The sequence below is a fragment of the Gadus chalcogrammus genome, chromosome 14 (assembly GCF_026213295.1).
Source record: "Gadus chalcogrammus isolate NIFS_2021 chromosome 14, NIFS_Gcha_1.0, whole genome shotgun sequence".
NCBI classification, from domain to species: Eukaryota; Metazoa; Chordata; class Actinopteri; order Gadiformes; family Gadidae; genus Gadus; species Gadus chalcogrammus.
The window spans coordinates 19,447,860-19,462,859 of NC_079425.1; the positions used below are offsets into that span (position 1 = coordinate 19,447,860).

Consider the following 15,000-nt stretch of genomic DNA (forward strand, 5'->3'; position numbering starts at 1 on the left):
AGGGGCTTAAGCATAGACGTTCATCTTTACTGGGGATTACAGGGGATTTTTTCATGTCTGGCGGTCTCCTTCACAGGTTACTGCAGGTGTTTACACAGTGATGCCAGACACAAAGACCTTGAGTGTGTTCTCAAACACAACCTCACGTGCTACACAGATGGAATGTCACCCATTGGTTAGCAGAAAGATGGATAAACAGACATACCAATAGACAGCAGACAGATAGAGGTACATGCAGGTAGAAAGGTAGACAGACAAGCAGACAAACACAGAGAAAGTCGGACGGATAGAGAGGCAGGCAGCAAAACAGACATGCAGACAGGCAAGCAGACAGACATATAGAGACATGCATAAAGACAAAGTCAGGCAGGCAGATTGACTGAAGGGTAAACCAAAAATACAGGCTGGATAGACGGATAGATGAAAAGACACCGACGGTGGTAGGCAGACAGGCAGATGGACAGAAGATCAACATATAGACAAAAAGACAGCTAAAAATAGCTTTGGTGACAGTTTTGGTTTCATTCGAACCTGAACTATGGAGCTCTGGCTGCTTCCTGCAGGAACAAAAACAGCCTGGTATCTGCGCTGTAGGGCTGATCCTGGGGCCGCCTGGTAGCAGGAAGCTCTTTGTTTCTGTGATTATCAGTTTTGTTGTGTCCTCACGTGCCTGCATGTCTCCCTCGAGCTGGCTACATGATGTGTGTGTAGGTGTGCAGAGATGTGTGTCTCAGTGAAGTGTGTGTGTGTGTGTGTGTGTGTGTGTGTGTGTGTGTGTGTGTGTGTGTGTGTGTGTGTGTGTGTGTGTGTGTGTGTGTGTGTGTGTGTGTGTGTGTGTGTGTGTGTGTGGACAGATACCCCTAGTTGGTGTGCATTATAGGGGAGTTCACACAGAGGTTTCTCTTGCATAATAAACCCGCGGGGCCCGCCTGCCATAGCCCAAAGTCATGTGATGTGATGTGACTCCGTGGATTGGACGGGGAGTCGGGAACTACAACCCTGAGCACTCTCAGTTCTACATTACCACCAAGCCAGCCAACACGCCTTCGCCCAGGCCACCTCCTATTTAAGTATCACTCAATCTCTCACTCTGTCCCTACCAGTCCCTTTCCTTTTTCCGCTGTGTGTGTATGTGTTACCGGGATAGCATTCTTAAAATATGTTTGTGTGTGTGTGTGTGTGTGTGTGTGTGTGTGTGTGTGTGTGTGTGTGTGTGTGTGTGTGTGTGTGTGTGTGTGTGTGTGTGTGTGTGTGTGTGTGTGTGTGTGTGTGTGTGTGTGTGTTGCGCTGATAGAAACCTTCAAATAAGAATAAATCAAAATCTTTCATTCAGTCTTGACTGAATCATTTCTCTGTGGACAAACAAAATGGTGTACTAATGCGCTTTCTGTTCGATCAGAGAACATTAATCAAGATCAGTGGGGTCGCCGTGGAAACGGGAAATAAGATAAAAATAAATCACACCCGCGTTGCTCATCTGACTAATCACACACAATGTATAGCGTTGTCATCTGCTAAGATTTCGGCGATTTAGAAGATCTTGGAGGTGCTGAACTGCTGTAAAGAAGTTTGATGCGTTTTCTTTTCTTTTCTAGAAAAATCACTTCATTATGTTTTTAAGATCCCACCAAACTTCCTTTCTGCTAGTATACGGCCTGCTTTAGTGTGTCTCTCTTCGGTGGTTAAGATCATCGATGCTGTGTAGTGACCTATTGACACTGGATTCCCATGGGGGGCATTCAGATTTCATTTGTAAATTGGACCTTCTTGACGCAGTTAACCCCTAATGTGTTACCATGTAAAAGTTATATAACCTCACTGTATAGATCCTAACCTTTTATATGACATCACTGTTTACATTCTAACCTTTTATATAACCTCACTGTATACATCATAATATTTAATATAACCTCACTGTATACAGCCTCATCTTTTATATAACATCTTTGTATACAGCCTCACCTTTTGTACAGCCTCACCGTTATAACCTAACTATACGTCGATTACTATTGACATCTTTAAATGTCTACTATATCGTAACCGGTTTATACCCTCACTTTGTATAGCCATAAACTTGATAGAACCTAACTCTATATCATAACCTGTATATGAACTCACTGTGTCTATAGCCTAACTTTTAGAAGCTCTCTGTGTATAGCCTTACCAGGCTGTATATGACTTTGCTGTCTATAACCTTTTGAGCTTGTTTCAGTACCACAGAGAATACTACAATTAATTTATAATCATGTTTTTCTGTAAGAACACAATACACACATACATAATGCATACATGTCATCATATTCATTTGGATTATAAAAAATATATTTGTCTGTGTATATTTGACATTGCTGCACCGTACAAACGGAACGATTGGGCTGGTTATAAATAATTGGCCCATCCAAACATCAAGCCTTGTGTTTCTCCTAACCCCTGTAGCCTCCAATTGGGGACCGGATTCTGTTTGGTTACCGTGACAACCGGTAGGCAAGTCAGAATTGGTTGGGGGTGGGGTCGGGGGTGGAGGGGGGCTAAAGGTGGACTTGCTTAAAGACAATGCTGAATTTCACATAGGAATACAAACAGCAGGACACCTTCTTAGAGGGGAGGGAGGGAGGGAGGGAGGGAGGGAGGGAGAGAGAGAGAGAGGGAGAGATCTAGAGAGAGCGAGATGGAGGGAGACATATGAAACAGTAGAGAGACTTGGAGAGAAAGATCTTCCCACACACAGCATGCTTCATGAAAACATAAAAAACAGGATTTGTGTGTGTGTGTGTGTGTGTGTGTGTGTGTGTGTGTGTGTGTGTGTGTGTGTGTGTGTGTGTGTGTGTGTGTGTGTGTGTGTGTGTGTGTGTGTGTGTGTGTGTGTTCTGGCATAGTAGGCAGAGAGGTGTAATGAGAGTGGAGAAATCGCAAAAGATTGATAGAGTGAGATTGACAGACAGCGGACGGAGAGAGGCAGACAGGGAGAGAGAGATTGAGGGAGAGTAGAATAGAATTAAATTGAGAGCAAATTGAGTGATTCCAGAATGAATAGGTTATGACAGTGCTTATACATTAGGTATACATGATGCCAGGTCGTGTGCTGATGTATCTTTTACTTCTCAATTCAGTGAAGGTTTCTTTTGGCTGAAGCTTTGGCTGGAACGTTTCAGATCTGAAACATGACTTATTCTCTTTCTACCCGTCACTGTTATTTCTGGCGCAGACTCAAGTTGAATATACAATTACCATGTTGTTATCCCTGGGAGAACCACGATCAGAAGCCTTCCAGTTCAGTGTTAATTCCTCATGATGCAAAATCGATCATTGAGTTTATCAGGCAAAGAAGCTACTAGATCAGCTCTGGTTAAGGTTAGGTTTGAGAGCAGGGATGGTTTAGAGAAAAAGGGTTTGTTTGTTTGTTATGGTTAACAGAGCGAGTAAAATGGAAAGTTATGCATCATGTAAAATCATTACAGTCTGCATTGGTGGCCCACTGTTATCATAATGTCCGGGACTTGTGATTAGTGTATTTTCTCTGTGTTTTCTATTCTGTGAAAGATGTAGTTGACAGAATGCATATTTTTCTGAGCAAATGAATTAACTGATAAGGATGGAAATGAGACATATCCAGGTCCAACATACATACATTAGTACATATTGAGAGAACGTATAAAAATGCAGTGTTTTCTTGTGACACTGAGACAAGGTCACGGAGAGAGCCACCCGTTCTTCTGATGACACTATTGGATTATATTATTGGCTATTTGGATTAAAGGGATAATCCTTTGTGCGTGTGTGCGTGTGTGTGTGTGTGTGTGTGTGTGTGTGTGTGTGTGTGTGTGTGTGTGTGTGTGTGTGTGTGTGTGTGTGTGTGTGTGTGTGTGTGTGTGTGTGTGTGTGTGTGTGTGTGTGTGTGTGTGCGCGAGGTGGGGGGAGTTGATGTTGTGATTTAAAGTGTGTGTGTCCCTGTCTTGGTGAGTATTCTTTCATCACTCCATTTATTACACGAATGGGATTACTTGATTTTTCAGTCAAGAAAATATTTAGTTGTTGCTCCAGCCGCGGCCTAAACTCTGATATAGGGATTTGATGCTGGCTTGCGTTGGATCAATGCACTAAATTACAGCCGTCTCTCCCCAGAGGACAATATTGTTACAGTGATAATGGACATTCACTGCCACAAGTGCTGCTTTCTCCAAAACCAATCCATATCGATCCGCCACAGACTTCTTCCTAGCGGCTAGGCTAAGTCTGTGTGTGTGTGTGTGTGTGTGGTTGGGGGGGGGGGGGGGGGGGGGGGTCGCTGGCGAAGAAATCATCATAATGCGCATTGAGATGGTTTGCGGACTATCAGGTATAAACTTTAAAGTGTTATGGTTCGATGTAAGTCGATGAGAGTCCAAATATCGAATCAATAGCTCCCACTCCCTCTATTATCTGAATCGCTCTCATCATGCGCTTTTTATTTCTCCCTCCTCCCCTCTCTCTCTCGGCGGGCAGACGGTATACTCAGTAGTGATGCGTGATTCATGAACGATTCGTTCAAAAATACCAATCTGTTGTGCGGTACGTGCGATTCGATTCAATGTGGTGTTTAAATGTGTATGCTAAAGTAGATACTCGGACACAATGTTTATTCATGTGCCAAAATTAACCGTTAATGCTAATTGATTATGATAATGTTTTCTATATCATGTACTGTTTGTCTACTTCTGGTTAAAATATAATTTTAACAAAGCCCCTACATCTTCACTGCGTTACCGTATAGCACGCAGTATATGTGCAAGGGCATTAGACTACAGTATATGACATTGACATTGGAATTATTTCTATGAGCAGTTGAACGATCCGACTCGAAAAGATTTTCTATCTTTTATTAATTCAGAAATATTTGGCCTGTTAAGCCCTTTGAAACTGTAATGCTGATTAAGGGCTATACAAATAAAATGTAATTGAATTTACATGAATGAACGAAAGTCGAAAATCCTAGTCAGAAAAAAAAGTCACAACTTAGCAACACCTCGAGTGTTCTCAGTCCTCGAGTTGTTCTTTGATTCAGAAAGATGGGCGGGTTGACAAGAGTTAGAGTGTGCTGTCAGTGAGATCCGAGCAATGTAAAAGTGGGCGGTAAAACGGTATTACTGCTCTGCCTGTCTCTCTTACTAGCAGCTAACTAAAAACACTGAATGCGTGCTGCAATTTGGGACTTCAGCAGACTCATCAAAGCAGGATATGTTTTAAACTTCTTTTGAATGTACATTTATGAACTGGTTGTGCTGTTTATACTTATACTGTAAAAATGGTGTGTGTGTGTGTGTGTGTGTGTGTGTGTGTGTGTGTGTGTGTGTGTGTGTGTGTGTGTGTGTGTGTGTGTGTGTGTGTGTGTGTGTGTGTGTGTGTGTGTGTGTGTGTGTGTGTGTGTGTGCGCGTCTGTATAGAAGGCCAAAGGGGTCAACTCTAGGCCTCATTACAGATGTGTATTGATTTGAATCGACGTAAAATACAGTGTTTTAGCTTTCTTTCCGTTTACCTCACTACACTATGTGAACCTAGGCTATATCAGGTGTTTAATACATGTTCAATTCAGTAATAGATTGTTGTTCTACCATTCATTTAACTCGGATCAGCACGTTTTGTCTACGCTCTCAGAATGTAGCGGATTAATACATTTTTTTGCCTGTGTTTAATGTTCAGGCAATTCATCTGCTAGTCTGTAATGTAGGCTACATCTATTCTTCTTACTCTTCACTGTGCCTGTTACCAATAGGAAATATTAATTTGCCTTATTAAATCAATACAGTCGATTTCAACGTTTTTGTTGTTGCAATGGGAATGATATATCGCTGAACTCTTAATAATATGTGCTTAATCTACATTTCCTAATAGACTTCTACCAGAGTAAATGTTGATTTTCTATTTAAAGGTATATGTATTTAGAGTTATTGCCTAATGGTACAACAGCCAAACTGAACATCAAGAATAAAATATGTAGGCCTACCATAACACACAATCAATTCACATTGAACAAAGTCATAAAGGAGGAAATATGGATCAGTACGCTACTCTCTGAGAGCTAAACGCAGACAAAACGTGGTGATCTAGGTTCAAATAATGTTTAGCCTTATATTCGTGAATAGTACATGGATTAATCACCCAATGTAGCCTCCGCATCGTGTAGTAAAGTGAATGCACAACGTGAACGATTGAAAGATCCTTAATGGACTGGTGATGTCTGACATTGGTTATCGACGATTGGTTGAGGAAGGTTCATAACTACTTGCTGCAAGAGCTGTCTTTTATGCAGTTGTAGAGTTGATGAAAAGTGGCGTTAAGATCTTGATTTGAACCGTCTAAAACAACACGTTTTGTAGCGATCATCATCAATACATGTCTACATTGATGCGTGGTTTTTACCCTTTTGGCTTTCCAATTCATGCGTGCGTGTGTGAGATTGTCTTATTGATGTCAGTTCAAGAAGTTTTGACAAACAGACTCAATACTTATTTTGTTTTGGGAAATCACATCTTATTCGTGGTAGACAGTAGCTAAAATGAGGCTGTTACAATGATCCAGGTTCCAGCTAGCAGTTAAATGAACAGTGTTAGAATGATTTGAGTTTGATTTGATTTGAACAAAAATAAAGTCTCCAGGCTCTGCACGTCCAATTCCACTCAAACAAGTCAACATCTTTCGAAATCATGGAGGAGGCTGAGCCACATATTCACAGTTTGTTTTGTGACTCATTCCTTCACACATTGGTGGCAAACAAACTAGCCATGCCCGTCAACATGAAAGCTCAAAGGACAAACCTGGCCTGTCAAAATAAAAGCGCTGCTGAGATTAGATTTTATTTCTTGCCTTTTACGACATAACACAGCACAGCAATGGATAGGTTCTAAATGCCAGAATATACAAGCAAATAAAAAAAACGCGACCCTCAGACTGAAGTTGTGATTAAGATGATTTATTTGTTCAAATACTCCCAGATGCAAACAAGGAAGTAAGCTATCTTTTGGCCATGTCTTTGATTAAAACTCTTTTAATCAAAGTAAACTCCAGCCCTACATACAGTCATCGCTCTTTATTTAATGTTTCCCCTGTCTTGTATGGATGTTGATGAGTAGATTTAGGCAACGGAACAGGCTCCGTTTGAATTCCCTGCCCAGTGGTCCACCACTGCACTAATCCTAGCTCAATACGTTTAAAATGAGCCGTAACACGGCTTGCGTGCGCGCGCGCGCGCGCGCGCGTGTGTGTGTGTGTGTGTGTGTGTGTGTGTGTGTGTGTGTGTGTGTGTGTGTGTGTGTGTGTGTGTGTGTGTGTGTGTGTGTGTGTGTGTGTGTGTGTGTGTGTGTGTGTGTGTGTGTGTGTGTGTGTGTGTGTGGGCGGGGGACATTAGAGATCAGGGATGATGTGCTGCATGGTTATAATCATTTGCTATGCCCTCCCTCAGTGTTAATTGCTCCTCGACTTGAAAGCGCGTTCAGCCACTTCCTGTGATGACCAGGCTCCTTGTGAAATTACTTCCAGGGGCTTGGGAGGATTCACAGACAAACACGCTGACTGGATAGTCTAAATGTGCATGGAGAACATAGAGAGGGATGTTCCAGAGCTTCTGTAGCTCTGCTGTCCGTCCGCTTACTGGCCAGACCTGCTGGCACCCAATTGGCCCCAGTGCCAACCTCTGTTAATATCCAGCAGTCATCTGTGAAAAGCCGAATGAAAGAAAGTCTTGTTGAATTGAAGACTGTGTGTGTGTCTGTGGGGGGGGGGGGGGTTTGTAGATTAAAGCAGAATAACTTGGGCTTCCCAGTCAACATGTCAGCTTTATGCCCCCCTTCCCACACACACACACACACACACACACACACACACACACACACACACACACACACACACACACACACACACACACACACACACACACACACACACACACACACACACACACAAACCTGATACCAAGAGAGAGCTCCCTCTACAAACCTCCAGGTTTGTAGGTGTTTATCTGTCTTATACAGACACACCGCACAACACACACCGATAAAGGGTGATAAAGGGTCCCCTAGACTCCTACTGTCATTGGCTCTCTGAGAAAAGATACGCTCTCTTCATCTTATCATTTTATTATGAATAGCACTATTCATCACATTTGTATATATTATTTCTCATTTTATTATGCATATCCATGAGTTTGTAGTGCAGTGGATTGCTGCTGATCTAGGATTTGTTGTGTTTTACTAGGCATTGACAATAAAATATATTCCTCATCACGTGTGATAGGATGAATAGGCTCGTGCAATAAATCCTATTTTATTTGTATTCTCTACAAATACAAATAAATCTAAATAAATTTAGCTTTATTTTTGTTTTAGTAATGTCATGACATTGTTATTGGATTACTCTAATTTCTCATTTGTGGTTTTATTGTAATCATTAAAAATTGAATAATATTATAGTTTTTGATCTGTTGTGTGCGTTTGAGAGAGGATTCATGAACCCGTGTGTGTTATAAAACCCTTTTATGGGCAAAGGCTGACCATAACCTGCCCCCTCAGCCTGGAGAGAAGGAGGAGAGATGGAGAGGAGAGGGATGCTTGAAGGGAGAGTAGAGATGGACATGAAGCGACATGAAGAAAAGAGATGGGGAGGAGATGATGGAGAGCAGCGACGGAGGGAAATTAAGTTGAAAGTAGAGCTGAAGAGAAGATGGCCAGGTGGCAAGATACAGAGGAAGGAGACGAAGGATACGAGATCTGGGGAGGGGAGAGGAGGGCAGAGAGCTGGAGAGATGACGGAGGAGAGGGGATGAAGAGCAGAGACGACAGGTGTGGAGGAAAAAGAAGACACGGAGAGAAGGCGAGAGAGATAGAGGGGAGGAATGTACAGTTACGCACGCCACGCCACGCCCCCTCGTCAGCAGCTGCTGTTATTCCACTGTTTCCACGGCAACGGTGGCGGAGGGATGCTGCTGCGAGCGCAGAGCTCTGAAGGAACAGCGATGAGCGGTGTGGGGGAGGGGGGCCGGCCAGGAAAGGGAAGAGAGGAGGTGGGATGTGTCGTGTGTGCGTGTGTTGGGAAAGTGAAAAGAGAAGGGGGAGGGGGGAGGAATCGGAAGGCAGGTCTCTCACCATATGGGAGATGTATGGAGGGGGAGGGGGAGGGGGGAGGGGTGGCATCGTATAGGGCCGTCTCAATGCGTGCACGGTGCATACACCTCATCCTTTGCAGGATCAATCGGGTTGGAAAGGGAAATGTTCATTTTTACTACTACGATTCAAACGTACCCGGGGATATGGGGATGAAAATGAAATATAGTCTCCATTTCAATTCATCACACAAAAGAGTCCTTTTGTGTGATGAATTGAAATGGAGACTATACGAGGTTATTCTTGACGGACAGCTTGTCAATACCGAGCTAGGCCCTGGCGCTTGTTGATTTTTACTGCCTGGTCGTCGGATTTATCGGGGCTGTCGGATGTATTTGCCACTCGAAAGGGTGATGTAGCGCTTTCTCACACTCAGGAGGTGGCATTAATGGATCGGCCCATATGGCCTGAATGTGGCATCAAACGAAGGAGCTCCTTCCTGTTGTACAGGAAGTAACACTCTCCACAGGAAGTATCGGAGGTGGAACCAACAGCTTAAAACACCTGCTCTTCCTGACCTAGGCTGCCTCCCTTAATATTCACTTCAAACGGCAGGCTAAAAATGTATAATAACGTTTATATAAATGGTTTATTGCGTTAATGCTTATACAAATGCCTTGTTCATGTTTAATAGATATGCTCCCGAAAGCAAACTAAGTGATGATAATATATTATGAAAGAACCTTACAAAAAAAAATCACCCGATGTTTATCTATCTTTATCTATCGTCTGTTCGTGCAATCTGTCACTACCTGTTTTTTAAATCAATCTCTCTTGCCTTTGACTCTCTCAATAATTTTCTTGCTTTAACTAATTCAAAAGCAAGAATTGGAAGCATTTCCAATGCTTCCAGTCGCGTCCATTATTATTTAATTGACCAAAGAGTACGGCATTTACCCTGATACAAACATGTACAGTCACAGCCAGCATGATTTGTTGGCATGGGTTTAAGTTGCTTAGGGTTTGGTTTCTTCAGGCTTGAGAGGGGTTTTGGAGCTGAACACGAGGGCTCACCATCCCCATTTAACTGCCCTGGGTTGGGCAGCCAGTCCTTCTGATCCAGCCCTGAGAGCCTCAGCCCCCCTCCCCCCGTCTACAGATACACACCTCATAACACTTTTAGCATACATAACGTAACATGACGTACATGTACATGTGCTCTATACATAGCCTGTCGGATTTCCCTGTGATCTGATACTGAAGGGTAAAAGGAGCTTTTGAGACAGACAGTTGTGTCTCAGTTGTGTGTGAGCGAGAGTGAGTGTGTGTTTCCTCTTTCCGCCTGGCTATCGTTGTCAGGGAGGAGATATTTAAAGAAGTCTTTATTTTAAGACATTTGAAGTCTTTATTTTAAGACACCCTTTTTAAACTCTTTGACCCTTTGAGTGCGATATTGATTTCTAGAGACACAAGCGTGTTATAAGCTTGTTATAAGTTTGACAGACATGTTGTAGGTTTAATAGGTTTAACATTTACGATATTTTTCAATATCATAAATGTTCATCGGTTATGTTCCAAGTTTGATTTGTTATTCATGTTATAGACCTGTTTGGATGGTTGGGTTACCAGGGAGATAGATGCTTTGATACTTACGGACACAGACCATTGAGTCTGTGTGCACCAGTATGTGTTTGTCTGTGCGTGTCGTGTACCCTGCATTGGAGCGGGAGCACATTTAACCACATTTAAGTTTGCTTTGCTGTTCTTCCCACACTACAAAGTGATGGAGAGAGAGCTACCAGGGACTTGGTGCAGTGGTTGATGCAAAATCATTATGGTTCCTGGCAACCCTCCAGCAGGAGGTTACCAAGGCAACCACCCCGGCTCCATCCATCTCAGGGCTGTGGCGTGACGTGTCGAGAAACAGCCCGCCTTGTAAAAACCCGTTCTCCCGTAATGGCTTCTCTGATTGTCGCGTGCATAAATGAATAAGAATGGCTAGGGGTCTGTACTGGTGGAAGAGTGATATGTCACCTGTTTTTCCCTGCCGCCAGATGTCCGATTATGATCGGTGAAACACTAAGGAGTCACCACACTCTCCCTCTAAGGAGCTGAGCTCTTCAGCAAGCTGTGAGGACTAACAAAAGATCAGTTATCTAATTTTCTGGAGGGAATTTGTTTGATTCTATTCTTGCTAGGCAGATTGGCAACGTTCAGGGTTGTTATGAGTTACGAGTCTGTGATGCCTGCAGTTTCTGCTTGGGAAGTCTTTTTCCTCTGCTTCATTAGGGTGGTTGACAGGACGTCGTCATGCTTTGTGAGCTGTGATATCTACTGAAGGGTAGGGCTGCTCGATTATGGAAAAAATCATATTCACGACTATTTTGGTCAATATTGAAATCACGATTATTCGAACGATTATTTTTGAGTTTGAAAACATGATGGATTTATTCAGCATGTGTCTCCCAAAGACACTTTGTAACAACATTTTGAAATTTCTCCTTAAAAAAAATACACAAAATGGTCAAAAAGAAAATGTTCAATCTATATATAATCGATTATAAGAAATCGATTATATTAGTTTTTTGATTGTTTGACGCTAAAATCGAAATTCGATTATCACCCCAGCCCTACTGAAGGGTATTACAGCCAACTCAAACCAACAGGACCTGGTACTGGGGGCTGGTGGGGGCTGGTGGGGTGGTGTTGAAACACAAATTTCAGTAACTCTTTAAGGCACTTATATGTATCTATTTCCTGTGGAAATGAGGTTGTTCAAGGCTTGAAAAACCTGAGGGCATTCATTCATGTTTAGAGGCTGCAGATCTTTCCCAACAAAGTGATAATTTGTCTTTGATTTTTTTAACGTTATCAGATAGTTTTTTGTCTTTGGCTAAATAAAAGCTTGTTGGGGTTTGCCTTATTGTTCCAGGCACGGCTGCAGGTAGAATTGGTCCCATTGTGAGGTGATAGACAGCTGGTCAGTCACAGTGTGGTGCTCAGGGGCCAAACAGCTCCTCAACTCCATGGGGTGTGGGGGGGGGGTAGTTGAACACCTTTAGGGGACAGATACTAAACACATACACACATACACACGCACACACACACCAACACTCACATGCCCCAACACTCACATCCAGAGAAAACACACACACGCGTGCACGCATACGCACGCACGCACGCACGCACGCACGCACGCACGCAGACACATACACATACACATACACATACACACACACACACACACACACACACAAACACATACACACACAAACACACACACAGGGAGGTAGGGGTCACTAGAGCCAGGGCTCTAATGCTTCAGGAACAGTGCTGGTTCTAGTTGGCAGGTGACCTGAATTAGGAGCTCTTCCTGTGTATAGGTAAACAGGAAGTAAGATTAACCCAGACATGAGGAGGGCATATGAATGGCGCATTCCCGCATGTACACACGCGCACACGTAGGCTGACACTCATATGCACACACACGCATACGCATATGCCCTCATATCAGGCACAGGCACAGACATTTCCAAAAGTTTAATGGTTTGATCATCAAAGTTTGATCAATCTCTGAGTTCTCGGAAAATCCTGGATCCAAACCCAACCGACCCCGGGTGATCTTTAGTATCTTCCATGTCATCCTAACATGCTACCTAGTCGGTAGCATGCTACCGATTATGCAACCGATTAGGTAGCATGGTGGGATTGAAACATTGCAACATAGACACAAGTTCCAAATCAAATGTGATTAATGTAACCTACTATACCGAAATGAATATGCCGGCATGTTTTAGAGATCATATTCATCACATCATTATTTTTTTAAGTTTTCTTCCATGAATGTAATCTCAAATCCATTCCAATAAAATAAAGAGGGTGTTGGTGTGACCTCAGGGCCAAAGAGGATGAAAACACAGCATCCATGGAGGATGAGAATGTGGTCTTGAAGTCAAATGTTTTCAGGAAAGCTAAGAGTGAATGTTGTAATTATACTCTAGGGCCCACAAAGGTTCAATAAACCAGCAGAGCGGGGTGACCCCTGCAAACAACACAACACACGGATCCACAAACTGCTGACAGCTGAAGGCCTTTGGCTCTACAGTGACCTACTGTGTGTTGCTTGTTTGTTGGATTTGGTTGATTGATTTTAGGATTTTGATTATAATATATTTTGGGGGATTTATTTATTTATATTTATTTTTGCGCCTGTGCGTACGTGTTCAGGGGGGTGGGTTATATGGCTGGTTTGAAGACATGAAGATGGAGAGATTGCAATATATAATGCTAAGAAAGAAGATGAGGGGAGCCAGTGGAGGGAGGAAGCCGGAGGAGATTGATGGGCAGGGGATTGAGACTAAGAAAGAAAGGTAGAGACAAAGACTGGTCAGGGGCAGCGAAAGAGATCAAGGGATAGGGAGCGAATAAGATGGAGGGAAGGGAGAGAGAACAGAAGACAATGCAATAGAAAAAGGTAGAGAGAGAGAGATGGAGAGAGATTGAGAGACACGTAAGAGAGAGGAACGTTAAGAGATATTGGGCTGTATGAGCGTAATGGAGAGGGACAGAGATGGTAGTTTGAAGAGAGATAGAGCAAGCAATGACAAGAGAATGAGGTAGAGAGAGGTTGGGATGGATGGAGACAGAAGAGAGAGAGGTGTTGATGTGCAATAGAGGGTGAAAAGAGATGGCGAGGGGGGAGAGTGAGAGAGAGGTGTTGATGTGTAATAGAGGGTGAACAGAGATGGTGAGGAAGAGGGAGGGAGGTAGGGAGGGATGGAGAGAGAGAGAGAGGGTTGAAAGTCAGAGCACAGAGCTGGATCGTGACCCCTGACCTCGCAAGGACTCCACGCTCGGAGAACAAGAGCAGAAACATGTCTCCACGTGCCTCCAGCGCGTATCACCGCGAGCGCGAGCAATCAGCTGTTAAGAGAAAAAAAAGAAACTGCTCCGCTCCATCGTTCCGGTTACCATAGCAACCCCTGCCCCCCCCCCCGTCCCCCTAATCCCGTCCCCCTACCCCCGAGCACCAAGACGTTGAGGTCAAACCTGAAACAAGCAGGCACTCAGAAAAACACTGTTAAAAAGCACGGCTTACCTCGGACACTGTCTCTGAAACGACAGTATCGGGGCGCGTGAGGCTGGTGGAAGCTACAGAGGAGCTAGTGGAACCGAAACCGTCTCTCCTCACGATGCTCTCTCAGGCCGGACGGAAGGTTCTTTCGAAACCTCCCTCCCACCAGAATGCCCCCTATAACATCATTTTATTTGAGGTGAAGATGTTCACTCATCGATTACTCTGAAGCTCGTTTCGACTGAGAACAAGATACCTTGCGAAGAAAATGCTGTGTGTGTGTGTGTGTGTGAGTCCGATGGAAGGTTAGTGTGAGGTAATACAAAGAAGGTTGTGAAGCACAAGATGAGTCGTACACAATGCAGTCTTTTGTTTATCCCTTACATGTCTGTGTGAATATTCGTGCATATGATTATGTGTGTGTATATACTTCTGCTCGTCTTTATATATATACAGTATATACTGTATGTGTCTGTGTGTAGGTGTATGTGTGTGGTTGTTAGGCCTGGAGCCAACGGATCTGGCAAGCAGGCGGAGTGCACAGCATCGCTGACCTCAGCGTTTATGCGACGGCCATGTTTCTCTTTACCCGGGCGTTTTTAAAGTCCCCCATAAACTTTACAGTCGCTGCTTATTCCCATCACAGAACGCTGGCACCTCTTTTACAAGCAGAGATGATGGACAGCTATTAGAATGTGAGCGCGTCCCAGCGGCAGACACCACTGAGGGCGGGACTTATGGCCATGCAAGGAATGAATGGCAGCTGAGCCCACCCGTAAAGATAGTGTGTTGTTTATGTGTTTGTGTCCGTCCTTTGACAAAGACATGTTGCCGATAGCAACCATCTTGCTGTTA

General features: G+C 43.6%; 1 protein-coding gene across 1 annotated transcript in view; it reads left to right on the forward strand.

Annotated features, from left to right (window-relative positions):
• The window catches only part of fam189a1 (family with sequence similarity 189 member A1), a 59,583-nt gene that overhangs the window by 9,680 nt on the left and 34,903 nt on the right, over positions 1–15,000 (forward strand). The gene's annotated exons all lie outside the window — the stretch shown is intronic.